Source organism: Cibotium barometz, chromosome 33 (genome assembly GCF_041138505.1).
Source record: "Cibotium barometz isolate CiBa-2024 chromosome 33, ASM4113850v1, whole genome shotgun sequence".
Lineage (NCBI taxonomy): Eukaryota > Viridiplantae > Streptophyta > Polypodiopsida > Cyatheales > Cibotiaceae > Cibotium > Cibotium barometz.
The window spans coordinates 9,442,406-9,470,057 of NC_141078.1; positions in this window are offsets into that span (position 1 = coordinate 9,442,406).

Genomic DNA, 27,652 nt, shown 5'->3' on the forward strand with positions numbered 1-27,652 from the left:
TAAACCTTGTACATTTTCAACTCTTCATCTTATGTGAGCATTTAAGGGACTCCCCTTCCTTACATATGTGTCATAATAAAATCATTTAAGGGAAATATGCACCTCCTTTAAGAAACTCCCCTTCCTTACATATGTGTCATAATGGAATCATTTTAATATTGCTCATAGTTTTTTACTAATAAACCTTGTACATTTTCAACTCTTCATCTTATGTGAAATATGCACCTCCTTTAAAGAACTCCCCCTTCCTTACATAGGTGTCATAATGGAATCATTTTAATATTGCTCATAGTTTTTTACTAATAAACCTTGTACATTTTCAACTCTTCATCTTATGTGAGCATTTAAGGGACTCCCCTTCCTTACATATGGGTCATAATAAAATCATTATACCCAAAATATCTCATATTTTTAATATTGCTCATAGTTTTTTTTCTAATAAACCTTGTACATTTTCTACTCTCCACCTCAAGTGAGCATTTACTCATTTTAGGGTATTTTCTTTTTACAATTTGGATTTATCTCCTCCCTACACATGGATTGATGCTATTGGCCCATAGGAACCTTAATTGGACCATAATCTAAAAATTTCTGAAAATCTAGACCCTTAGACTAAGGTTCTTTATACTTATTTCCAATTAATTCCAATTGCACATTGGAAAATTCTTTTTGAATTTCTATTTCAGGGGAACTTATTTTAATAAGATGAGTTAATTTTCTATCCAAAAATATTCATAATCTGAATATTCTCTCTCTAGCATATTTTTCTCTCTCTAGGCTAAAACAGTTAGAACAAGGCCTTTATATTTCTGAAGAGGGATTGATTACAGGGGAAGATACTAGACATCAAAAAGGGGTTGGGGGAGGAATCTTACATTCTACCCCACTTAAAAAATGCGAGATGTCCTCATCTCGCAAACTGGGATAATTTTACAAGATGCACGAATATGAGATTTAGAGAAAAATTTTAATCAAGATTAACCACCAAGAAAAGTCTTAAAGAGAGCAAGATTCAAAATAAGAACAAGATTTAAACTTTATTCATTCACGAAACTTATACAGTAAAGATAGAAGAACTCTTTACACTTCCATAAGCCCGTCCATCATATGGTCACAAAAGCAGTCCTCACAAGCTGCACAAGTATAGGGTAACTCATCTATGGGAATGATTCTGCTGGTTATTGCCGCACCTATCTCAGTGGTATGAGGTGATCTAACAAAAGGACCTCTGAGAGGCAAGCCAAAAACGGGATAAAGGCATATCTTCTCATGAGGAAGAAAACACGCCAGTAAGAAGACCCGCTCAGAAAACCCAAGATGCCTTGATCTCATGACGCAGTAGTATCGGGGACCCAAACCCAAAGCTTCAATAACCATGGCCAAGCGGACATTGTTACGAAAGTGCTGCTGACCCCAAGGTGTTACCCTAGTTATGTTTTGATAGGTCCGCCATTTGGTCTGCGCTACAGAAGTTCCTAGGTGAGGAAAAAGTGAGCGCTCATACTGTTCTATAAAGTCTTTCTTCACAGACTCTCTTGCATCTTGAAGGTGAGAAATCATCAGGGATAAAACTAATTCCTGTTGCCAAGCCATGAAGGAGATTAAGAAAGAAAGGAGATTGATGGGAGTAAGATTACTGTGAGCGGCAAGTAAAAATTACGACTTATATAAAGGAAGGAGCTAGCGTAACCTAGAAGCCAACGGTAACTTACCACTGAAGTTTTACCGTCTTTCCATGATTTGCGTTTGACACATTTTTCTATAGAAGGCATTAAGAATTTTGAGATGAGGAGATAAAAGAAGCTTGTAGGCTAAGTCACCTACTTTCATTGAATTCAGATATAAGGATCACAATATCTGGGGGATAACTTCTTATACTCCCCAAGAGATAAAGAACTTCTTTTGGGCCGTACTCGAATGAAAACCAAAACCTTGGTATCCAAAACACCGATTCTCACTTCTAAACTCATTGTTCTAAATCCTTAAAACAGGCGTGACTCTTGAGAAGTATTCTAGGAAAAGGGTCTTCCTTTTTTTAAACAGAAACTTTCTTTTATTTTAGAGAGGGAATAATTATAAGATCAAAAAGGGAGATTCTTACTCCTGTATACCTCGAAGGCTGGGGAGGAATCTTACATTCTACCCCACTTAAAAAGTGCGAGATGTTCTCATCTCGCAAGGTAGAGGACAGCTCTTTTTCTTAAGATCCAATTTTATTCTGGGGTTCCTTATATTCTGGTCAACCCAACAGAACACTGGGATAAATATCCCTTATATAGAACTCATCATTAAATAACAATTCATTCAGATCATATCATTCATATCTTTAACATGATAATGGTCCATTAGACCGAAAAGTTTCCTTCGGAACATTCCTCCACGGAAATTTCAGTCAAGCAAGTTCTCAATTTGACATCCCTTAACTTGATCTACCGGTCAAGTATTAACAGTAGCAATCTAACAGCACAACCCACTAACCTCATAGTGATTTGCTGAATTCATTATCATCATTCTAGTTATGAATATCATCACAGGGACTCGTCCCATTCCCCCTCATTGTGGTTTCATTATATTTCAACTAATTTTTAAAAATCAACATTTTTTTTCAATCAGCATTTTCAATCAGAATCCAAATCAATTCATCAATTCTCAAACAGAATTAAAAATCATATCAATCACATTCGAAATCATCATCTAGATAGCATTAACGCTTATAATTTCAAGTCTTAGATTTACTCGTATATACTGTCAGTAAAGAGCTGCAGTATACTCTCTGTATATATGGGTAGTCACGGCCCTTGGAATTATAAGGTAAATACCATCATGTCTAGGCCTCAAGCAAGTCAGGGATTTTATATAATTGCGGTACTTCCATTTGAAGACCCAATTACTAATTTACAAGTTTCAGTTTGAATATCAAATTGTATGAATTATCTCACACAATTATAATCTTTTTGTGTCTCTTGATAAATTTTTGATATATTTGTCTTCTCAGTTGATCTTTATTAACCAAATGCTCTGATACTAACTGTAAGATCCCTGTTCCCACCGAGCAACGGATTCAGGGTACTGGCAGCGGAAGTAGCGCTTCTCGCGCGGGACAGGGGTCCCACACTCGGGGCCTCGCCCACGGATATCCGGATAAGAGACTAATCCGTCGGTTGTTCCAAAACCGAACCTGGAAAAACTTCCTCTACCGGAAAGCACGGGCGATTCCACCAGGATAACTTTTTACTCTAACGTAGTCAAGATCATTTCTGATCGAGATGATCCGATTACATCTATAAGATACTTAGTCAGTTCAAGGAAGAAACTTACACTTGGATCATTGGGATCAATGCTTTTTTCCCCATTCAAGAGGCACAGCCGTTGATTCCTATCCATAGAACAGTTTCTGTCCGGGATTTATTTATTTTTTCTATCGTAAAAACAAAAGTTTGAGTCTCGATTTACGGATCCATCAGTCCAGCCTAACCCCATCCAATCCCATGGGTTAGCCAACCGCCCAACCATTGTAGTGATGGGATCCAATTAAAAATTTGGTTAGGTTTTGTCCCGGGTACCAAGGAAAAGAGTTCCAAGGCCCCCTAGCCGGATGTTCATGCAAAATAAAACTAGTCACACCACTCACACACCCAATATGAAATTGCCTTTTTCAACCAGATTCAACCAGTTTAAAACAATCCTTTAATAAAACCATAGTATCATTGATCACCATCTTCCAATTTATCCAATTGATTCTTAATTTCCCATCATTCCTTCATCAGAGTATCTATGGCATCATTGGCAACTAGAACGCTCAGGAGCCGTTTCGATAGTTCCTAGCCCATAATACTTGGCAATATAATCACTTAACATGATGGACTCTCGTTGAAGATCAGCAAGATCAACCAACAGATCCATATAAGGAGCCATGGACTCATCCATTGAAGACCAGCAAGGTCAATCAACCAGATCCATGCTCGATTTCAGAAAACAACTCCAACTCTGTTCCAATATCTTCCTCGACACACGCGTGGGTATCCTAGGCGACCCAGAGCCCGAGCACCGTATGGTCAGCACCCTCTAGGATCCTTCGCAGGTAACCTAGCGCTTCACGCATAGGCCGCTTCCTTGGCCCCTCATCCACCGTACCGGAAGCTCACCATTTTAATCGCACCGAGGCTGGTCAAGACCTCGGCCGACCTTGCTACGCGAGACGTCCTTCATTGACTCCCCGTCAGCAGTTGCAACTTTCTCATCACGACCTTAATCACAAGACGGTCAAAATGCTCCCCCCAGCATTCTTGACATAAAACAATCATTTACAGACAGCATTTACAAACAGTTTACAATACAATTTCTATTTTAACTTTCATTTTTCCACATTATCCCTCCTCAATCTACATTACTTATTCCATATTCCATTTATATGTATACTCATCCCATCACATCATTTCCATCTCATCACTTCAGATTCCCTCACATCACAATCGTATATTCACATCCATACATCCACAACTATATGCGTACATTCACATCTACATGCATACATCTATATCCCTATGCATACATCCACATCCACATTCACATTCACCTCCATACATCTACATCTACATGCATACATCCACTCCACATTCACATCCACATCTATACATCTACATCTACATGCATACATCCACCTCTACATCCACATCTACGTCTATACACCTACATCTACATGCATACATCCCCATCCACATCCACATCTACATCTATACATCTACATCTACATGTATACATATACATCTCCATTCACAACTACATCTACATGCATACATCCATATCTCCATTCCCATCTACATCTATACATCTACATCTATATGCATCCATCCACCTCCACATCCACATCTACATCTATACATCTACATCTACATGTATACATCCACATCTCCATTCACATCTACATCTATACCTCTACATCTACATGCATCCATCCACATCTCCATTTACATCCTCATCCACACATCTATTTCTACATGCATACATCCACGTCCCATGCATACATCCACCTCCACATTCACACTCACATCCATACATCTACATCTACATGCAACATCCACATCTCCATGCACAATAAAATTCTTTTAATTAATCTAGGATGATAGTTCCTAGAATATGGTAGGAATTCCTCTTTTTATACTTTGAATGAATTTATTTTATGCGTAATTTCTATAAAAATTTTGCCATAGCTCCGCTACTATGACTGATAAATCTCAATTTTTTTCTAAGGGATAAAGCTCATTATTAAAGAAATAATTAGAATGGTCTCTAATTGGATCATCAATCCATAATGGTCTCTAATTGGATCATTAAGAAAACAATTAGAATGGTCTCTAATTGGGTCATCAATCCATAATGGATTGAATCATCAATGTGCATAAACTAAAAGCATAGCAAAAAGCCATTAATTTGGCCTCAAGCATAGCTTAATCTTGGATTAAGGAAAGGCTATATGAAAAGCTTCATTTGGATTGAGAATGGTTCATGAGTATGACCATTTTCTTGAGTGAGAGAGAGAAATTACATAAAAACCATTAGAATTTAAACATAAATGGAAATTAACTTCTATAGCATTTATTAAATTATGTAACTCTTCACTACTATTCACCAATTAACTTCAATAGCATTTAAAAAACCATACCAATTAAACTTCTCAAGCTTGAGAGGGGTTGAGAAGAGAGAATCATTGAGAAATTATAGAAAGATCAAAATTCAATATACTTACCTTATAATTTGCTTGATTCTTTATTCACGGTAGAGGCCCCCAACCAATCAATTGGTTTAGTATGTTGATGGAGCCACCAATGGGGATTGAAGAAAGAGAGAAGTATCAAAAACTAGTGAATTATTAAAGAATTCACAAATCTTGGCTTAGGTAGAGTAGAGTAACAATGCATAAGACACTCTATATTTTGGCTTAGGTGGAGTAGAGTAACAAGCATAAGACTCTATCTAATTTGGCTTAGGTGGAGTAGAGTAACAAAGCATAAGACTCTATCTAATTTGGCTTAGGTGGAGTAGAGTAACAAGGCATAAGACTCTATCTAATTTGGCTTAGGTGGAGTAGAGTAACAAGGCATAAGACTCTATCTAATTTGGCTTAGGTGGAGTAGAGTAACAAAGCATAAGACTCTATCTAATTTGGCTTAGGTGGAGTAGAGTAACAAGGCATAAGACTCTATCTAATTTGGCTTAGGTGGAGTAGAGTAACAAGGCATAAGACTCTATGTCTTTTTCAACAAGGGGAGGCTTCTATTTATAGGAAAATTTGAGCTCCTAACCAAACAAACCGATTCTAGAATTTTCCAAGTCAGTTTGGTCACTTTTTGACCATTTTTAGGTCAGTTAAGCTAACTTTTTGGAACTAGACTTGAATGAGGAGAGAGGAGAGATAAAATATCTTAATTTTTATGAGTTTAAAACTCATTCAAGCATGTGAAATATGCACCTCCTTTAAAGAACTCCCCTTCCTTACATATGTGTCATAATGGAATCATTTTAATATCGTTCATAGTTTTTTACTAATAAACCTTGTACATTTTCAACTCTTCATCTTATGTGAGCATTTAAGGGACTCCCCTTCCTTACATATGTGTCATAATAAAATCATTTAAGGAAAATATGCACCTCCTTTAAGAAACTCCCCTTCCTTACATATGTGTCATAATGGAATCATTTTAATATTGCTCATAGTTTTTTACTAATAAACCTTGTACATTTTCAACTCTTCATCTTATGTGAAATATGCACCTCCTTTAAAGAACTCCCCCTTCCTTACATAGGTGTCATAATGGAATCATTTTAATATTGCTCATAGTTTTTTACTAATAAACCTTGTACATTTTCAACTCTTCATCTTATGTGAGCATTTAAGGGACTCCCCTTCCTTACATATGGGTCATAATAAAATCATTATACCCAAAATATCTCATATTTTTAATATTGCTCATAGTTTTTTTTCTAATAAACCTTGTACATTTTCTACTCTCCACCTCAAGTGAGCATTTACTCATTTTAGGGTATTTTCTTTTTACAATTTGGATTTATCTCCTCCCTACACATGGATTGATGCTATTGGCCCATAGGAACCTTAATTGGACCATAATCTAAAAATTTCTGAAAATCTAGACCCTTAGACTAAGGTTCTTTATACTTATTTCCAATTAATTCCAATTGCACATTGGAAAATTCTTTTTGAATTTCTATTTCAGGGGAACTTATTTTAATAAGATGAGTTAATTTTCTATCCAAAAATATTCATAATCTGAATATTCTCTCTCTAGCATATTTTTCTCTCTCTAGGCTAAAACAGTTAGAACAAGGCCTTTATATTTCTGAAGAGGGATTGATTGCAGGGGAAGATACTAGACATCAAAAAGGGGTTGGGGGAGGAATCTTACATTCTACCCCACTTAAAAAATGCGAGATGTCCTCATCTCGCAAACTGGGATAATTTTACAAGATGCACGAATATGAGATTTAGAGAAAAATTTTAATCAAGATTAACCACCAAGAAAAGTCTTAAAGAGAGCAAGATTCAAAATAAGAACAAGATTTAAACTTTATTCATTCACGAAACTTATACAGTAAAGATAGAAGAACTCTTTACACTTCCATAAGCCCGTCCATCATATGGTCACAAAAGCAGTCCTCACAAGCTGCACAAGTATAGGGTAACTCATCTATGGGAATGATTCTGCTGGTTATTGCCGCACCTATCTCAGTGGTATGAGGTGATCTAACAAAAGGACCTCTGAGAGGCAAGCCAGAAACGGGATAAAGGCATATCTTCTCATGAGGAAGAAAACACGCCAGTAAGAAGACCCGCTCAGAAAACCCAAGATGCCTTGATCTCATGACGCAGTAGTATCGGGGACCCAAACCCAAAGCTTCAATAACCATGGCCAAGCGGACATTGTTACGAAAGTGCTGCTGACCCCAGGGTGTTACCCTAGTTATGTTTTGATAGGTCCGCCATTTGGTCTGCGCTACAGAAGTTCCTAGGTGAGGAAAAAGTGAGCGCTCATACTGTTCTATAAAGTCTTTCTTCACAGACTCTCTTGCGTCTTGAAGGTGAGAAATCATCAGGGATAAAACTAATTCCTGTTGCCAAGCCATGAAGGAGATTAAGAAAGAAAGGAGATTGATGGGAGTAAGATTACTGTGAGCGGCAAGTAAAAATTACGACTTATATAAAGGAAGGAGCTAGCGTAACCTAGAAGCCAACGGTAACTTACCACTGAAGTTTTACCGTCTTTCCATGATTTGCGTTTGACACATTTTTCTATAGAAGGCATTAAGAATTTTGAGATGAGGAGATAAAAGAAGCTTGTAGGCTAAGTCACCTACTTTCATTGAATTCAGATATAAGGATCACAATATCTGGGGGATAACTTCTTATACTCCCCAAGAGATAAAGAACTTCTTTTGGGCCGTACTCGAATGAAAACCAAAACCTTGGTATCCAAAACACCGATTCTCACTTCTAAACTCATTGTTCTAAATCCTTAAAACAGGCGTGACTCTTGAGAAGTATTCTAGGAAAAGGGTCTTCCTTTTTTTAAACAGAAACTTTCTTTTATTTTAGAGAGGGAATAATTATAAGATCAAAAAGGGAGATTCTTACTCCTGTATACCTCGAAGGCTGGGGAGGAATCTTACATTCTACCCCACTTAAAAAGTGCGAGATGTTCTCATCTCGCAAGGTAGAGGACAGCTCTTTTTCTTAAGATCCAATTTTATTCTGGGGTTCCTTATATTCTGGTCAACCCAACAGAACACTGGGATAAATATCCCTTATATAGAACTCATCATTAAATAACAATTCATTCAGATCATATCATTCATATCTTTAACATGATAATGGTCCATTAGACTGAAAAGTTTCCTTCGGAACATTCCTCCACGGAAATTTCAGTCAAGCAAGTTCTCAATTTGACATCCCTTAACTTGATCTACCGGTCAAGTATTAACAGTAGCAATCTAACAGCACAACCCACTAACCTCATAGTGATTTGCTGAATTCATTATCATCATTCTAGTTATGAATATCATCACAGGGACTCGTCCCATTCCCCCTCATTGTGGTTTCATTATATTTCAACTAATTTTTAAAAATCAACATTTTTTTTCAATCAGCATTTTCAATCAGAATCCAAATCAATTCATCAATTCTCAAACAGAATTAAAAATCATATCAATCACATTCGAAATCATCATCTAGATAGCATTAACGCTTATAATTTCAAGTCTTAGATTTACTCGTATATACTGTCAGTAAAGAGCTGCAGTATACTCTCTGTATATATGGGTAGTCACGGCCCTTGGAATTATAAGGTAAATACCATCATGTCTAGGCCTCAAGCAAGTCAGGGATTTTATATAATTGCGGTACTTCCATTTGAAGACCCAATTACTAATTTACAAGTTTCAGTTTGAATATCAAATTGTATGAATTATCTCACACAATTATAATCTTTTTGTGTCTCTTGATAAATTTTTGATATATTTGTCTTCTCAGTTGATCTTTATTAACCAAATGCTCTGATACTAACTGTAAGATCCCTGTTCCCACCGAGCAACGGATTCAGGGTACTGGCAGCGGAAGTAGCGCTTCTCGCGCGGGACAGGGGTCCCACACTCGGGGCCTCGCCCACGGATATCCGGATAAGAGACTAATCCGTCGGTTGTTCCAAAACCGAACCTGGAAAAACTTCCTCTACCGGAAAGCACGGGCGATTCCACCAGGATAACTTTTTACTCTAACGTAGTCAAGATCATTTCTGATCGAGATGATCCGATTACATCTATAAGATACTTAGTCAGTTCAAGGAAGAAACTTACACTTGGATCATTGGGATCAACGCTTTTTTCCCCATTCAAGAGGCACAGCCGTTGATTCCTATCCATAGAACAGTTTCTGTCCGGGATTTATTTATTTTTTCTATCGTAAAAACAAAAGTTTGAGTCTCGATTTACGGATCCATCAGTCCAGCCTAACCCCATCCAATCCCATGGGTTAGCCAACCGCCCAACCATTGTAGTGATGGGATCCAATTAAAAATTTGGTTAGGTTTTGTCCCGGGTACCAAGGAAAAGAGTTCCAAGGCCCCCTAGCCGGATGTTCATGCAAAATAAAACTAGTCACACCACTCACACACCCAATATGAAATTGCCTTTTTCAACCAGATTCAACCAGTTTAAAACAATCCTTTAATAAAACCATAGTATCATTGATCACCATCTTCCAATTTATCCAATTGATTCTTAATTTCCCATCATTCCTTCATCAGAGTATCTATGGCATCATTGGCAACTAGAACGCTCAGGAGCCGTTTCGATAGTTCCTAGCCCATAATACTTGGCAATATAATCACTTAACATGATGGACTCTCGTTGAAGATCAGCAAGATCAACCAACAGATCCATATAAGGAGCCATGGACTCATCCATTGAAGACCAGCAAGGTCAATCAACCAGATCCATGCTCGATTTCAGAAAACAACTCCAACTCTGTTCCAATATCTTCCTCGACGCACGCGTGGGTATCCTAGGCGACCCAGAGCCCGAGCACCGTATGGTCAGCACCCTCTAGGATCCTTCGCAGGTAACCTAGCGCTTCACGCATAGGCCGCTTCCTTGGCCCCTCATCCACCGTACCGGAAGCTCACCATTTTAATCGCACCGAGGCTGGTCAAGACCTCGGCCGACCTTGCTACGCGAGACGTCCTTCATTGACTCCCCGTCAGCAGTTGCAACTTTCTCATCACGACCTTAATCACAAGACGGTCAAAATGCTCCCCCCAGCATTCTTGACATAAAACAATCATTTACAGACAGCATTTACAAACAGTTTACAATACAATTTCTATTTTAACTTTCATTTTTCCACATTATCCCTCCTCAATCTACATTACTTATTCCATATTCCATTTATATGTATACTCATCCCATCACATCATTTCCATCTCATCACTTCAGATTCCCTCACATCACAATCGTATATTCACATCCATACATCCACAACTATATGCGTACATTCACATCTACATGCATACATCTATATCCCTATGCATACATCCACATCCACATTCACATTCACCTCCATACATCTACATCTACATGCATACATCCACTCCACATTCACATCCACATCTATACATCTACATCTACATGCATACATCCACCTCTACATCCACATCTACGTCTATACACCTACATCTACATGCATACATCCCCATCCACATCCACATCTACATCTATACATCTACATCTACATGTATACATATACATCTCCATTCACAACTACATCTACATGCATACATCCATATCTCCATTCCCATCTACATCTATACATCTACATCTATATGCATCCATCCACCTCCACATCCACATCTACATCTATACATCTACATCTACATGTATACATCCACATCTCCATTCACATCTATATCTATACCTCTACATCTACATGCATCCATCCACATCTCCATTTACATCCTCATCCACACATCTATTTCTACATGCATACATCCACGTCCCATGCATACATCCACCTCCACATTCACACTCACATCCATACATCTACATCTACATGCAACATCCACATCTCCATGCACAATAAAATTCTTTTAATTAATCTAGGATGATAGTTCCTAGAATATGGTAGGAATTCCTCTTTTTATACTTTGAATGAATTTATTTTATGCGTAATTTCTATAAAAATTTTGCCATAGCTCCGCTACTATGACTGATAAATCTCAATTTTTTTCTAAGGGATAAAGCTCATTATTAAAGAAATAATTAGAATGGTCTCTAATTGGATCATCAATCCATAATGGTCTCTAATTGGATCATTAAGAAAACAATTAGAATGGTCTCTAATTGGGTCATCAATCCATAATGGATTGAATCATCAATGTGCATAAACTAAAAGCATAGCAAAAAGCCATTAATTTGGCCTCAAGCATAGCTTAATCTTGGATTAAGGAAAGGCTATATGAAAAGCTTCATTTGGATTGAGAATGGTTCATGAGTATGACCATTTTCTTGAGTGAGAGAGAGAAATTACATAAAAACCATTAGAATTTAAACATAAATGGAAATTAACTTCTATAGCATTTATTAAATTATGTAACTCTTCACTACTATTCACCAATTAACTTCAATAGCATTTAAAAAACCATACCAATTAAACTTCTCAAGCTTGAGAGGGGTTGAGAAGAGAGAATCATTGAGAAATTATAGAAAGATCAAAATTCAATATACTTACCTTATAATTTGCTTGATTCTTTATTCACGGTAGAGGCCCCCAACCAATCTTTTTCCCCATTCAAGAGGCACAGCCGTTGATTCCTATCCATAGAACAGTTTCTGTCCGGGATTTATTTATTTTTTCTATCGTAAAAACAAAAGTTTGAGTCTCGATTTACGGATCCATCAGTCCAGCCTAACCCCATCCAATCCCATGGGTTGGCCAACCGCCCAACCATTGTAGTGATGGGATCCAATTAAAAATTTGGTTAGGTTTTGTCCCGGGTACCAAGGAAAAGAGTTCCAAGGCCCCCTAGCCGGATGTTCATGCAAAATAAAACTAGTCACACCACTCACACACCCAATATGAAATTGCCTTTTTCAACCAGATTCAACCAGTTTAAAACAATCCTTTAATAAAACCATAGTATCATTGATCACCATCTTCCAATTTATCCAATTGATTCTTAATTTCCCATCATTCCTTCATCAGAGTATCTATGGCATCATTGGCAACTAGAACGCTCAGGAGCCGTTTCGATAGTTCCTAGCCCATAATACTTGGCAATATAATCACTTAACATGATGGACTCTCGTTGAAGATCAGCAAGATCAACCAACAGATCCATATAAGGAGCCATGGACTCATCCATTGAAGACCAGCAAGGTCAATCAACCAGATCCATGCTCGATTTCAGAAAACAACTCCAACTCTGTTCCAATATCTTCCTCGACGCACGCGTGGGTATCCTAGGCGACCCAGAGCCCGAGCACCGTATGGTCAGCACCCTCTAGGATCCTTCGCAGGTAACCTAGCGCTTCACGCATAGGCCGCTTCCTTGGCCCCTCATCCACCGTACCGGAAGCTCACCATTTTAATCGCACCGAGGCTGGTCAAGACCTCGGCCGACCTTGCTACGCGAGACGTCCTTCATTGACTCCCCGTCAGCAGTTGCAACTTTCTCATCACGACCTTAATCACAAGACGGTCAAAATGCTCCCCCCAGCATTCTTGACATAAAACAATCATTTACAGACAGCATTTACAAACAGTTTACAATACAATTTCTATTTTAACTTTCATTTTTCCACATTATCCCTCCTCAATCTACATTACTTATTCCATATTCCATTTATATGTATACTCATCCCATCACATCATTTCCATCTCATCACTTCAGATTCCCTCACATCACAATCGTATATTCACATCCATACATCCACAACTATATGCGTACATTCACATCTACATGCATACATCTATATCCCTATGCATACATCCACATCCACATTCACATTCACCTCCATACATCTACATCTACATGCATACATCCACTCCACATTCACATCCACATCTATACATCTACATCTACATGCATACATCCACCTCTACATCCACATCTACGTCTATACACCTACATCTACATGCATACATCCCCATCCACATCCACATCTACATCTATACATCTACATCTACATGTATACATATACATCTCCATTCACAACTACATCTACATGCATACATCCATATCTCCATTCCCATCTACATCTATACATCTACATCTATATGCATCCATCCACCTCCACATCCACATCTACATCTATACATCTACATCTACATGTATACATCCACATCTCCATTCACATCTACATCTATACCTCTACATCTACATGCATCCATCCACATCTCCATTTACATCCTCATCCACACATCTATTTCTACATGCATACATCCACGTCCCATGCATACATCCACCTCCACATTCACACTCACATCCATACATCTACATCTACATGCAACATCCACATCTCCATGCACAATAAAATTCTTTTAATTAATCTAGGATGATAGTTCCTAGAATATGGTAGGAATTCCTCTTTTTATACTTTGAATGAATTTATTTTATGCGTAATTTCTATAAAAATTTTGCCATAGCTCCGCTACTATGACTGATAAATCTCAATTTTTTTCTAAGGGATAAAGCTCATTATTAAAGAAATAATTAGAATGGTCTCTAATTGGATCATCAATCCATAATGGTCTCTAATTGGATCATTAAGAAAACAATTAGAATGGTCTCTAATTGGGTCATCAATCCATAATGGATTGAATCATCAATGTGCATAAACTAAAAGCATAGCAAAAAGCCATTAATTTGGCCTCAAGCATAGCTTAATCTTGGATTAAGGAAAGGCTATATGAAAAGCTTCATTTGGATTGAGAATGGTTCATGAGTATGACCATTTTCTTGAGTGAGAGAGAGAAATTACATAAAAACCATTAGAATTTAAACATAAATGGAAATTAACTTCTATAGCATTTATTAAATTATGTAACTCTTCACTACTATTCACCAATTAACTTCAATAGCATTTAAAAAACCATACCAATTAAACTTCTCAAGCTTGAGAGGGGTTGAGAAGAGAGAATCATTGAGAAATTATAGAAAGATCAAAATTCAATATACTTACCTTATAATTTGCTTGATTCTTTATTCACGGTAGAGGCCCCCAACCAATCAATTGGTTTAGTATGTTGATGGAGCCACCAATGGGGATTGAAGAAAGAGAGAAGTATCAAAAACTAGTGAATTATTAAAGAATTCACAAATCTTGGCTTAGGTAGAGTAGAGTAACAATACATAAGACACTCTATATTTTGGCTTAGGTGGAGTAGAGTAACAAGCATAAGACTCTATCTAATTTGGCTTAGGTGGAGTAGAGTAACAAAGCATAAGACTCTATCTAATTTGGCTTAGGTGGAGTAGAGTAATAAGGCATAAGACTCTATCTAATTTGGCTTAGGTGGAGTAGAGTAACAAAGCATAAGACTCTATCTAATTTGGCTTAGGTGGAGTAGAGTAACAAGGCATAAGACTCTATGTCTTTTTCAACAAGGGGAGGCTTCTATTTATAGGAAAATTTGAGCTCCTAACCATACAAACCGATTCTAGAATTTTCCAAGTCAGTTTGGTCACTTTTTGACCATTTTTAGGTCAGTTAAGCTAACTTTTTGGAACTAGACTTGAATGAGGAGAGAGGAGAGATAAAATATCTTAATTTTTATGAGTTTAAAACTCATTCAAGCATGTGAAATATGCATCTCCTTTAAAGAACTCCCCTTCCTTACATATGTGTCATAATGGAATCATTTTAATATTGTTCATAGTTTTTTACTAATAAACCTTGTACATTTTCAACTCTTCATCTTATGTGAGCATTTAAGGGACTCCCCTTCCTTACATATGTGTCATAATAAAATCATTTAAGGGAAATATGCACCTCCTTTAAGAAACTCCCCTTCCTTACATATGTGTCATAATGGAATCATTTTAATATTGCTCATAGTTTTTTACTAATAAACCTTGTACATTTTCAACTCTTCATCTTATGTGAAATATGCACCTCCTTTAAAGAACTCCCCCTTCCTTACATAGGTGTCATAATGGAATCATTTTAATATTGCTCATAGTTTTTTACTAATAAACCTTGTACATTTTCAACTCTTCATCTTATGTGAGCATTTAAGGGACTCCCCTTCCTTACATATGGGTCATAATAAAATCATTATACCCAAAATATCTCATATTTTTAATATTGCTCATAGTTTTTTTTCTAATAAACCTTGTACATTTTCTACTCTCCACCTCAAGTGAGCATTTACTCATTTTAGGGTATTTTCTTTTTACAATTTGGATTTATCTCCTCCCTACACATGGATTGATGCTATTGGCCCATAGGAACCTTAATTGGACCATAATCTAAAAATTTCTGAAAATCTAGACCCTTAGACTAAGGTTCTTTATACTTATTTCCAATTAATTCCAATTGCACATTGGAAAATTCTTTTTGAATTTCTATTTCAGGGGAACTTATTTTAATAAGATGAGTTAATTTTCTATCCAAAAATATTCATAATCTGAATATTCTCTCTCTAGCATATTTTTCTCTCTCTAGGCTAAAACAGTTAGAACAAGGCCTTTATATTTCTGAAGAGGGATTGATTACAGGGGAAGATACTAGACATCAAAAAGGGGTTGGGGGAGGAATCTTACATTCTACCCCACTTAAAAAATGCGAGATGTCCTCATCTCGCAAACTGGGATAATTTTACAAGATGCACGAATATGAGATTTAGAGAAAAATTTTAATCAAGATTAACCACCAAGAAAAGTCTTAAAGAGAGCAAGATTCAAAATAAGAACAAGATTTAAACTTTATTCATTCACGAAACTTATACAGTAAAGATAGAAGAACTCTTTACACTTCCATAAGCCCGTCCATCATATGGTCACAAAAGCAGTCCTCACAAGCTGCACAAGTATAGGGTAACTCATCTATGGGAATGATTCTGCTGGTTATTGCCGCACCTATCTCAGTGGTATGAGGTGATCTAACAAAAGGACCTCTGAGAGGCAAGCCAAAAACGGGATAAAGGCATATCTTCTCATAAGGAAGAAAACACGCCAGTAAGAAGACCCGCTCAGAAAACCCAAGATGCCTTGATCTCATGACGCAGTAGTATCGGGGACCCAAACCCAAAGCTTCAATAACCATGGCCAAGCGGACATTGTTACGAAAGTGCTGCTGACCCCAGGGTGTTACCCTAGTTATGTTTTGATAGGTCCGCCATTTGGTCTGCGCTACAGAAGTTCCTAGGTGAGGAAAAAGTGAGCGCTCATACTGTTCTATAAAGTCTTTCTTCACAGACTCTCTTGCGTCTTGAAGGTGAGAAATCATCAGGGATAAAACTAATTCCTGTTGCCAAGCCATGAAGGAGATTAAGAAAGAAAGGAGATTGATGGGAGTAAGATTACTGTGAGCGGCAAGTAAAAATTACGACTTATATAAAGGAAGGAGCTAGCGTAACCTAGAAGCCAACGGTAACTTACCACTGAAGTTTTACCGTCTTTCCATGATTTGCGTTTGACACATTTTTCTATAGAAGGCATTAAGAATTTTGAGATGAGGAGATAAAAGAAGCTTGTAGGCTAAGTCACCTACTTTCATTGAATTCAGATATAAGGATCACAATATCTGGGGGATAACTTCTTATACTCCCCAAGAGATAAAGAACTTCTTTTGGGCCGTACTCGAATGAAAACCAAAACCTTGGTATCCAAAACACCGATTCTCACTTCTAAACTCATTGTTCTAAATCCTTAAAACAGGCGTGACTCTTGAGAAGTATTCTAGGAAAAGGGTCTTCCTTTTTTTAAACAGAAACTTTCTTTTATTTTAGAGAGGGAATAATTATAAGATCAAAAAGGGAGATTCTTACTCCTGTATACCTCGAAGGCTGGGGAGGAATCTTACATTCTACCCCACTTAAAAAGTGCGAGATGTTCTCATCTCGCAAGGTAGAGGACAGCTCTTTTTCTTAAGATCCAATTTTATTCTGGGGTTCCTTATATTCTGGTCAACCCAACAGAACACTGGGATAAATATCCCTTATATAGAACTCATCATTAAATAACAATTCATTCAGATCATATCATTCATATCTTTAACATGATAATGGTCCATTAGACCGAAAAGTTTCCTTCGGAACATTCCTCCACGGAAATTTCAGTCAAGCAAGTTCTCAATTTGACATCCCTTAACTTGATCTACCGGTCAAGTATTAACAGTAGCAATCTAACAGCACAACCCACTAACCTCATAGTGATTTGCTGAATTCATTATCATCATTCTAGTTATGAATATCATCACAGGGACTCGTCCCATTCCCCCTCATTGTGGTTTCATTATATTTCAACTAATTTTTAAAAATCAACATTTTTTTTCAATCAGCATTTTCAATCAGAATCCAAATCAATTCATCAATTCTCAAACAGAATTAAAAATCATATCAATCACATTCGAAATCATCATCTAGATAGCATTAACGCTTATAATTTCAAGTCTTAGATTTACTCGTATATACTGTCAGTAAAGAGCTGCAGTATACTCTCTGTATATATGGGTAGTCACGGCCCTTGGAATTATAAGGTAAATACCATCATGTCTAGGCCTCAAGCAAGTCAGGGATTTTATATAATTGCGGTACTTCCATTTGAAGACCCAATTACTAATTTACAAGTTTCAGTTTGAATATCAAATTGTATGAATTATCTCACACAATTATAATCTTTTTGTGTCTCTTGATAAATTTTTGATATATTTGTCTTCTCAGTTGATCTTTATTAACCAAATGCTCTGATACTAACTGTAAGATCCCTGTTCCCACCGAGCAACGGATTCAGGGTACTGGCAGCGGAAGTAGCGCTTCTCGCGCGGGACAGGGGTCCCACACTCGGGGCCTCGCCCACGGATATCCGGATAAGAGACTAATCCGTCGGTTGTTCCAAAACCGAACCTGGAAAAACTTCCTCTACCGGAAAGCACGGGCGATTCCACCAGGATAACTTTTTACTCTAACGTAGTCAAGATCATTTCTGATCGAGTTGATCCGATTACATCTATAAGATACTTAGTCAGTTCAAGGAAGAAACTTATACTTGGATCATTGGGATCAACGCTTTTTTCCCCATTCAAGAGGCACAGCCGTTGATTCCTATCCATAGAACAGTTTCTGTCCGGGATTTATTTATTTTTTCTATCGTAAAAACAAAAGTTTGAGTCTCGATTTACGGATCCATCAGTCCAGCCTAACCCCATCCAATCCCATGGGTTAGCCAACCGCCCAACCATTGTAGTGATGGGATCCAATTAAAAATTTGGTTAGGTTTTGTCCCGGGTACCAAGGAAAAGAGTTCCAAGGCCCCCTAGCCGGATGTTCATGCAAAATAAAACTAGTCACACCACTCACACACCCAATATGAAATTGCCTTTTTCAACCAGATTCAACCAGTTTAAAACAATCCTTTAATAAAACCATAGTATCATTGATCACCATCTTCCAATTTATCCAATTGATTCTTAATTTCCCATCATTCCTTTATCAGAGTATCTATGGCATCATTGGCAACTAGAACGCTCAGGAGCCGTTTCGATAGTTCCTAGCCCATAATACTTGGCAATATAATCACTTAACATGATGGACTCTCGTTGAAGATCAGCAAGATCAACCAACAGATCCATATAAGGAGCCATGGACTCATCCATTGAAGACCAGCAAGGTCAATCAACCAGATCCATGCTCGATTTCAGAAAACAACTCCAACTCTGTTCCAATATCTTCCTCAACGCACGCGTGGGTATCCTAGGCGACCCAGAGCCCGAGCACCGTATGGTCAGCACCCTCTAGGATCCTTCGCAGGTAACCTAGCGCTTCACGCATAGGCCGCTTCCTTGGCCCCTCATCCACCATACCGGAAGCTCACCATTTTAATCGCACCGAGGCTGGTCAAGACCTCGGCCGACCTTGCTACGCGAGACGTCCTTCATTGACTCCCCGTCAGCAGTTGCAACTTTCTCATCACGACCTTAATCACAAGACGGTCAAAATGCTCCCCCCAGCATTCTTGACATAAAACAATCATTTACAGACAGCATTTACAAACAGTTTACAATACAATTTCTATTTTAACTTTCATTTTTCCACATTATCCCTCCTCAATCTACATTACTTATTCCATATTCCATTTATATGTATACTCATCCCATCACATCATTTCCATCTCATCACTTCAGATTCCCTCACATCACAATCGTATATTCACATCCATACATCCACAACTATATGCGTACATTCACATCTACATGCATACATCTATATCCCTATGCATACATCCACATCCACATTCACATTCACCTCCATACATCTACATCTACATGCATACATCCACTCCACATTCACATCCACATCTATACATCTACATCTACATGCATACATCCACCTCTACATCCACATCTACGTCTATACACCTACATCTACATGCATACATCCCCATCCACATCCACATCTACATCTATACATCTACATCTACATGTATACATATACATCTCCATTCACAACTACATCTACATGCATACATCCATATCTCCATTCCCATCTACATCTATACATCTACATCTATATGCATCCATCCACCTCCACATCCACATCTACATCTATACATCTACATCTACATGTATACATCCACATCTCCATTCACATCTACATCTATACCTCTACATCTACATGCATCCATCCACATCTCCATTTACATCCTCATCCACACATCTATTTCTACATGCATACATCCACGTCCCATGCATACATCCACCTCCACATTCACACTCACATCCATACATCTACATCTACATGCAACATCCACATCTCCATGCACAATAAAATTCTTTTAATTAATCTAGGATGATAGTTCCTAGAATATGGTAGGAATTCCTCTTTTTATACTTTGAATGAATTTATTTTATGCGTAATTTCTATAAAAATTTTGCCATAGCTCCGCTACTATGACTGATAAATCTCAATTTTTTTCTAAGGGATAAAGCTCATTATTAAAGAAATAATTAGAATGGTCTCTAATTGGATCATCAATCCATAATGGTCTCTAATTGGATCATTAAGAAAACAATTAGAATGGTCTCTAATTGGGTCATCAATCCATAATGGATTGAATCATCAATGTGCATAAACTAAAAGCATAGCAAAAAGCCATTAATTTGGCCTCAAGCATAGCTTAATCTTGGATTAAGGAAAGGCTATATGAAAAGCTTCATTTGGATTGAGAATGGTTCATGAGTATGACCATTTTCTTGAGTGAGAGAGAGAAATTACATAAAAACCATTAGAATTTAAACATAAATGGAAATTAACTTCTATAGCATTTATTAAATTATGTAACTCTTCACTACTATTCACCAATTAACTTCAATAGCATTTAAAAAACCATACCAATTAAACTTCTCAAGCTTGAGAGGGGTTGAGAAGAGAGAATCATTGAGAAATTATAGAAAGATCAAAATTCAATATACTTACCTTATAATTTGCTTGATTCTTTATTCACGGTAGAGGCCCCCAACCAATCAATTGGTTTAGTATGTTGATGGAGCCACCAATGGGGATTGAAGAAAGAGAGAAGTATCAAAAACTAGTGAATTATTAAAGAATTCACAAATCTTGGCTTAGGTAGAGTAGAGTAACAATGCATAAGACACTCTATATTTTGGCTTAGGTGGAGTAGAGTAACAAGCATAAGACTCTATCTAATTTGGCTTAGGTGGAGTAGAGTAACAAGGCATAAGACTCTATCTAATTTGGCTTAGGTGGAGTAGAGTAACAAGGCATAAGACTCTATCTAATTTGGCTTAGGTGGAGTAGAGTAACAAGGCATAAGACTCTATGTCTTTTTCAACAAGGGGAGGCTTCTATTTATAGGAAAATTTGAGCTCCTAACCAAACAAACCGATTCTAGAATTTTCCAAGTCAGTTTGGTCACTTTTTGACCATTTTTAGGTCAGTTAAGCTAACTTTTTGGAACTAGACTTGAATGAGGAGAGAGGAGAGATAAAATATCTTAATTTTTATGAGTTTAAAACTCATTCAAGCATGTGAAATATGCACCTCCTTTAAAGAACTCCCCTTCCTTACATATGTGTCATAATGGAATCATTTTAATATTGTTCATAGTTTTTTACTAATAAACCTTGTACATTTTCAACTCTTCATCTTATGTGAGCATTTAAGGGACTCCCCTTCCTTACATATGTGTCATAATAAAATCATTTAAGGAAAATATGCACCTCCTTTAAGAAACTCCCCTTCCTTACATATGTGTCATAATGGAATCATTTTAATATTGCTCATAGTTTTTTACTAATAAACCTTGTACATTTTCAACTCTTCATCTTATGTGAAATATGCACCTCCTTTAAAGAACTCCCCCTTCCTTACATAGGTGTCATAATGGAATCATTTTAATATTGCTCATAGTTTTTTACTAATAAACCTTGTACATTTTCAACTCTTCATCTTATGTGAGCATTTAAGGGACTCCCCTTCCTTACATATGGGTCATAATAAAATCATTATACCCAAAATATCTCATATTTTTAATATTGCTCATAGTTTTTTTTCTAATAAACCTTGTACATTTTCTACTCTCCACCTCAAGTGAGCATTTACTCATTTTAGGGTATTTTCTTTTTACAATTTGGATTTATCTCCTCCCTACACATGGATTGATGCTATTGGCCCATAGGAACCTTAATTGGACCATAATCTAAAAATTTCTGAAAATCTAGACCCTTAGACTAAGGTTCTTTATACTTATTTCCAATTAATTCCAATTGCACATTGGAAAATTCTTTTTGAATTTCTATTTCAGGGGAACTTATTTTAATAAGATGAGTTAATTTTCTATCCAAAAATATTCATAATCTGAATATTCTCTCTCTAGCATATTTTTCTCTCTCTAGGCTAAAACAGTTAGAACAAGGCCTTTATATTTCTGAAGAGGGATTGATTACAGGGGAAGATACTAGACATCAAAAAGGGGTTGGGGGAGGAATCTTACATTCTACCCCACTTAAAAAATGCGAGATGTCCTCATCTCGCAAACTGGGATAATTTTACAAGATGCACGAATATGAGATTTAGAGAAAAATTTTAATCAAGATTAACCACCAAGAAAAGTCTTAAAGAGAGCAAGATTCAAAATAAGAACAAGATTTAAACTTTATTCATTCACGAAACTTATACAGTAAAGATAGAAGAACTCTTTACACTTCCATAAGCCCGTCCATCATATGGTCACAAAAGCAGTCCTCACAAGCTGCACAAGTATAGGGTAACTCATCTATGGGAATGATTCTGCTGGTTATTGCCGCACCTATCTCAGTGGTATGAGGTGATCTAACAAAAGGACCTCTGAGAGGCAAGCCAGAAACGGGATAAAGGCATATCTTCTCATGAGGAAGAAAACACGCCAGTAAGAAGACCCGCTCAGAAAACCCAAGATGCCTTGATCTCATGACGCAGTAGTATCGGGGACCCAAACCCAAAGCTTCAATAACCATGGCCAAGCGGACATTGTTACGAAAGTGCTGCTGACCCCAGGGTGTTACCCTAGTTATGTTTTGATAGGTCCGCCATTTGGTCTGCGCTACAGAAGTTCCTAGGTGAGGAAAAAGTGAGCGCTCATACTGTTCTATAAAGTCTTTCTTCACAGACTCTCTTGCGTCTTGAAGGTGAGAAATCATCAGGGATAAAACTAATTCCTGTTGCCAAGCCATGAAGGAGATTAAGAAAGAAAGGAGATTGATGGGAGTAAGATTACTGTGAGCGGCAAGTAAAAATTACGACTTATATAAAGGAAGGAGCTAGCGTAACCTAGAAGCCAACGGTAACTTACCACTGAAGTTTTACCGTCTTTCCATGATTTGCGTTTGACACATTTTTCTATAGAAGGCATTAAGAATTTTGAGATGAGGAGATAAAAGAAGCTTGTAGGCTAAGTCACCTACTTTCATTGAATTCAGATATAAGGATCACAATATCTGGGGGATAACTTCTTATACTCCCCAAGAGATAAAGAACTTCTTTTGGGCCGTACTCGAATGAAAACCAAAACCTTGGTATCCAAAACACCGATTCTCACTTCTAAACTCATTGTTCTAAATCCTTAAAACAGGCGTGACTCTTGAGAAGTATTCTAGGAAAAGGGTCTTCCTTTTTTTAAACAGAAACTTTCTTTTATTTTAGAGAGGGAATAATTATAAGATCAAAAAGGGAGATTCTTACTCCTGTATACCTCGAAGGCTGGGGAGGAATCTTACATTCTACCCCACTTAAAAAGTGCGAGATGTTCTCATCTCGCAAGGTAGAGGACAGCTCTTTTTCTTAAGATCCAATTTTATTCTGGGGTTCCTTATATTCTGGTCAACCCAACAGAACACTGGGATAAATATCCCTTATATAGAACTCATCATTAAATAACAATTCATTCAGATCATATCATTCATATCTTTAACATGATAATGGTCCATTAGACCGAAAAGTTTCCTTCGGAACATTCCTCCACGGAAATTTCAGTCAAGCAAGTTCTCAATTTGACATCCCTTAACTTGATCTACCGGTCAAGTATTAACAGTAGCAATCTAACAGCACAACCCACTAACCTCATAGTGATTTGCTGAATTCATTATCATCATTCTAGTTATGAATATCATCACAGGGACTCGTCCCATTCCCCCTCATTGTGGTTTCATTATATTTCAACTAATTTTTAAAAATCAACATTTTTTTTCAATCAGCATTTTCAATCAGAATCCAAATCAATTCATCAATTCTCAAACAGAATTAAAAATCATATCAATCACATTCGAAATCATCATCTAGATAGCATTAACGCTTATAATTTCAAGTCTTAGATTTACTCGTATATACTGTCAGTAAAGAGCTGCAGTATACTCTCTGTATATATGGGTAGTCACGGCCCTTGGAATTATAAGGTAAATACCATCATGTCTAGGCCTCAAGCAAGTCAGGGATTTTATATAATTGCGGTACTTCCATTTGAAGACCCAATTACTAATTTACAAGTTTCAGTTTGAATATCAAATTGTATGAATTATCTCACACAATTATAATCTTTTTGTGTCTCTTGATAAATTTTTGATATATTTGTCTTCTCAGTTGATCTTTATTAACCAAATGCTCTGATACTAACTGTAAGATCCCTGTTCCCACCGAGCAACGGATTCAGGGTACTGGCAGCGGAAGTAGCGCTTCTCGCGCGGGACAGGGGTCCCACACTCGGGGCCTCGCCCACGGATATCCGGATAAGAGACTAATCCGTCGGTTGTTCCAAAATCGAACCTGGAAAAACTTCCTCTACCGGAAAGCACGGGCGATTCCACCAGGATAACTTTTTACTCTAACGTAGTCAAGATCATTTCTGATCGAGATGATCCGATTACATCTATAAGATACTTAGTCAGTTCAAGGAAGAAACTTACACTTGGATCATTGGGATCAACGCTTTTTTCCCCATTCAAGAGGCACAGCCGTTGATTCCTATCCATAGAACAGTTTCTGTCCGGGATTTATTTATTTTTTCTATCGTAAAAACAAAAGTTTGAGTCTCGATTTACGGATCCATCAGTCTAGCCTAACCCCATCCAATCCCATGGGTTAGCCAACCGCCCAACCATTGTAGTGATGGGATCCAATTAAAAATTTGGTTAGGTTTTGTCCCGGGTACCAAGGAAAAGAGTTCCAAGGCCCCCTAGCCGGATGTTCATGCAAAATAAAACTAGTCACACCACTCACACACCCAATATGAAATTGCCTTTTTCAACCAGATTCAACCAGTTTAAAACAATCCTTTAATAAAACCATAGTATCATTGATCACCATCTTCCAATTTATCCAATTGATTCTTAATTTCCCATCATTCCTTCATCAGAGTATCTATGGCATCATTGGCAACTAGAACGCTCAGGAGCCGTTTCGATAGTTCCTAGCCCATAATACTTGGCAATATAATCACTTAACATGATGGACTCTCGTTGAAGATCAGCAAGATCAACCAACAGATCCATATAAGGAGCCATGGACTCATCCATTGAAGACCAGCAAGGTCAATCAACCAGATCCATGCTCGATTTCAGAAAACAACTCCAACTCTGTTCCAATATCTTCCTCGACGCACGCGTGGGTATCCTAGGCGACCCAGAGCCCGAGCACCGTATGGTCAGCACCCTCTAGGATCCTTCGCAGGTAACCTAGCGCTTCACGCATAGGCCGCTTCCTTGGCCCCTCATCCACCGTACCGGAAGCTCACCATTTTAATCGCACCGAGGCTGGTCAAGACCTCGGCCGACCTTGCTACGCGAGACGTCCTTCATTGACTCCCCGTCAGCAGTTGCAACTTTCTCATCACGACCTTAATCACAAGACGGTCAAAATGCTCCCCCCAGCATTCTTGACATAAAACAATCATTTACAGACAGCATTTACAAACAGTTTACAATACAATTTCTATTTTAACTTTCATTTTTCCACATTATCCCTCCTCAATCTACATTACTTATTCCATATTCCATTTATATGTATACTCATCCCATCACATCATTTCCATCTCATCACTTCAGATTCCCTCACATCACAATCGTATATTCACATCCATACATCCACAACTATATGCGTACATTCACATCTACATGCATACATCTATATCCCTATGCATACATCCACATCCACATTCACATTCACCTCCATACATCTACATCTACATGCATACATCCACTCCACATTCACATCCACATCTATACATCTACATCTACATGCATACATCCACCTCTACATCCACATCTACGTCTATACACCTACATCTACATGCATACATCCCCATCCACATCCACATCTACATCTATACATCTACATCTACATGTATACATATACATCTCCATTCACAACTACATCTACATGCATACATCCATATCTCCATTCCCATCTACATCTATACATCTACATCTATATGCATCCATCCACCTCCACATCCACATCTACATCTATACATCTACATCTACATGTATACATCCACATCTCCATTCACATCTACATCTATACCTCTACATCTACATGCATCCATCCACATCTCCATTTACATCCTCATCCACACATCTATTTCTACATGCATACATCCACGTCCCATGCATACATTCACCTCCACATTCACACTCACATCCATACATCTACATCTACATGCAACATCCACATCTCCATGCACAATAAAATTCTTTTAATTAATCTAGGATGATAGTTCCTAGAATATGGTAGGAATTCCTCTTTTTATACTTTGAATGAATTTATTTTATGCGTAATTTCTATAAAAATTTTGCCATAGCTCCGCTACTATGACTGATAAATCTCAATTTTTTTCTAAGGGATAAAGCTCATTATTAAAGAAATAATTAGAATGGTCTCTAATTGGATCATCAATCCATAATGGTCTCTAATTGGATCATTAAGAAAACAATTAGAATGGTCTCTAATTGGGTCATCAATCCATAATGGATTGAATCATCAATGTGCATAAACTAAAAGCATAGCAAAAAGCCATTAATTTGGCCTCAAGCATAGCTTAATCTTGGATTAAGGAAAGGCTATATGAAAAGCTTCATTTGGATTGAGAATGGTTCATGAGTATGACCATTTTCTTGAGTGAGAGAGAGAAATTACATAAAAACCATTAGAATTTAAACATAAATGGAAATTAACTTCTATAGCATTTATTAAATTATGTAACTCTTCACTACTATTCACCAATTAACTTCAATAGCATTTAAAAAACCATACCAATTAAACTTCTCAAGCTTGAGAGGGGTTGAGAAGAGAGAATCATTGAGAAATTATAGAAAGATCAAAATTCAATATACTTACCTTATAATTTGCTTGATTCTTTATTCACGGTAGAGGCCCCCAACC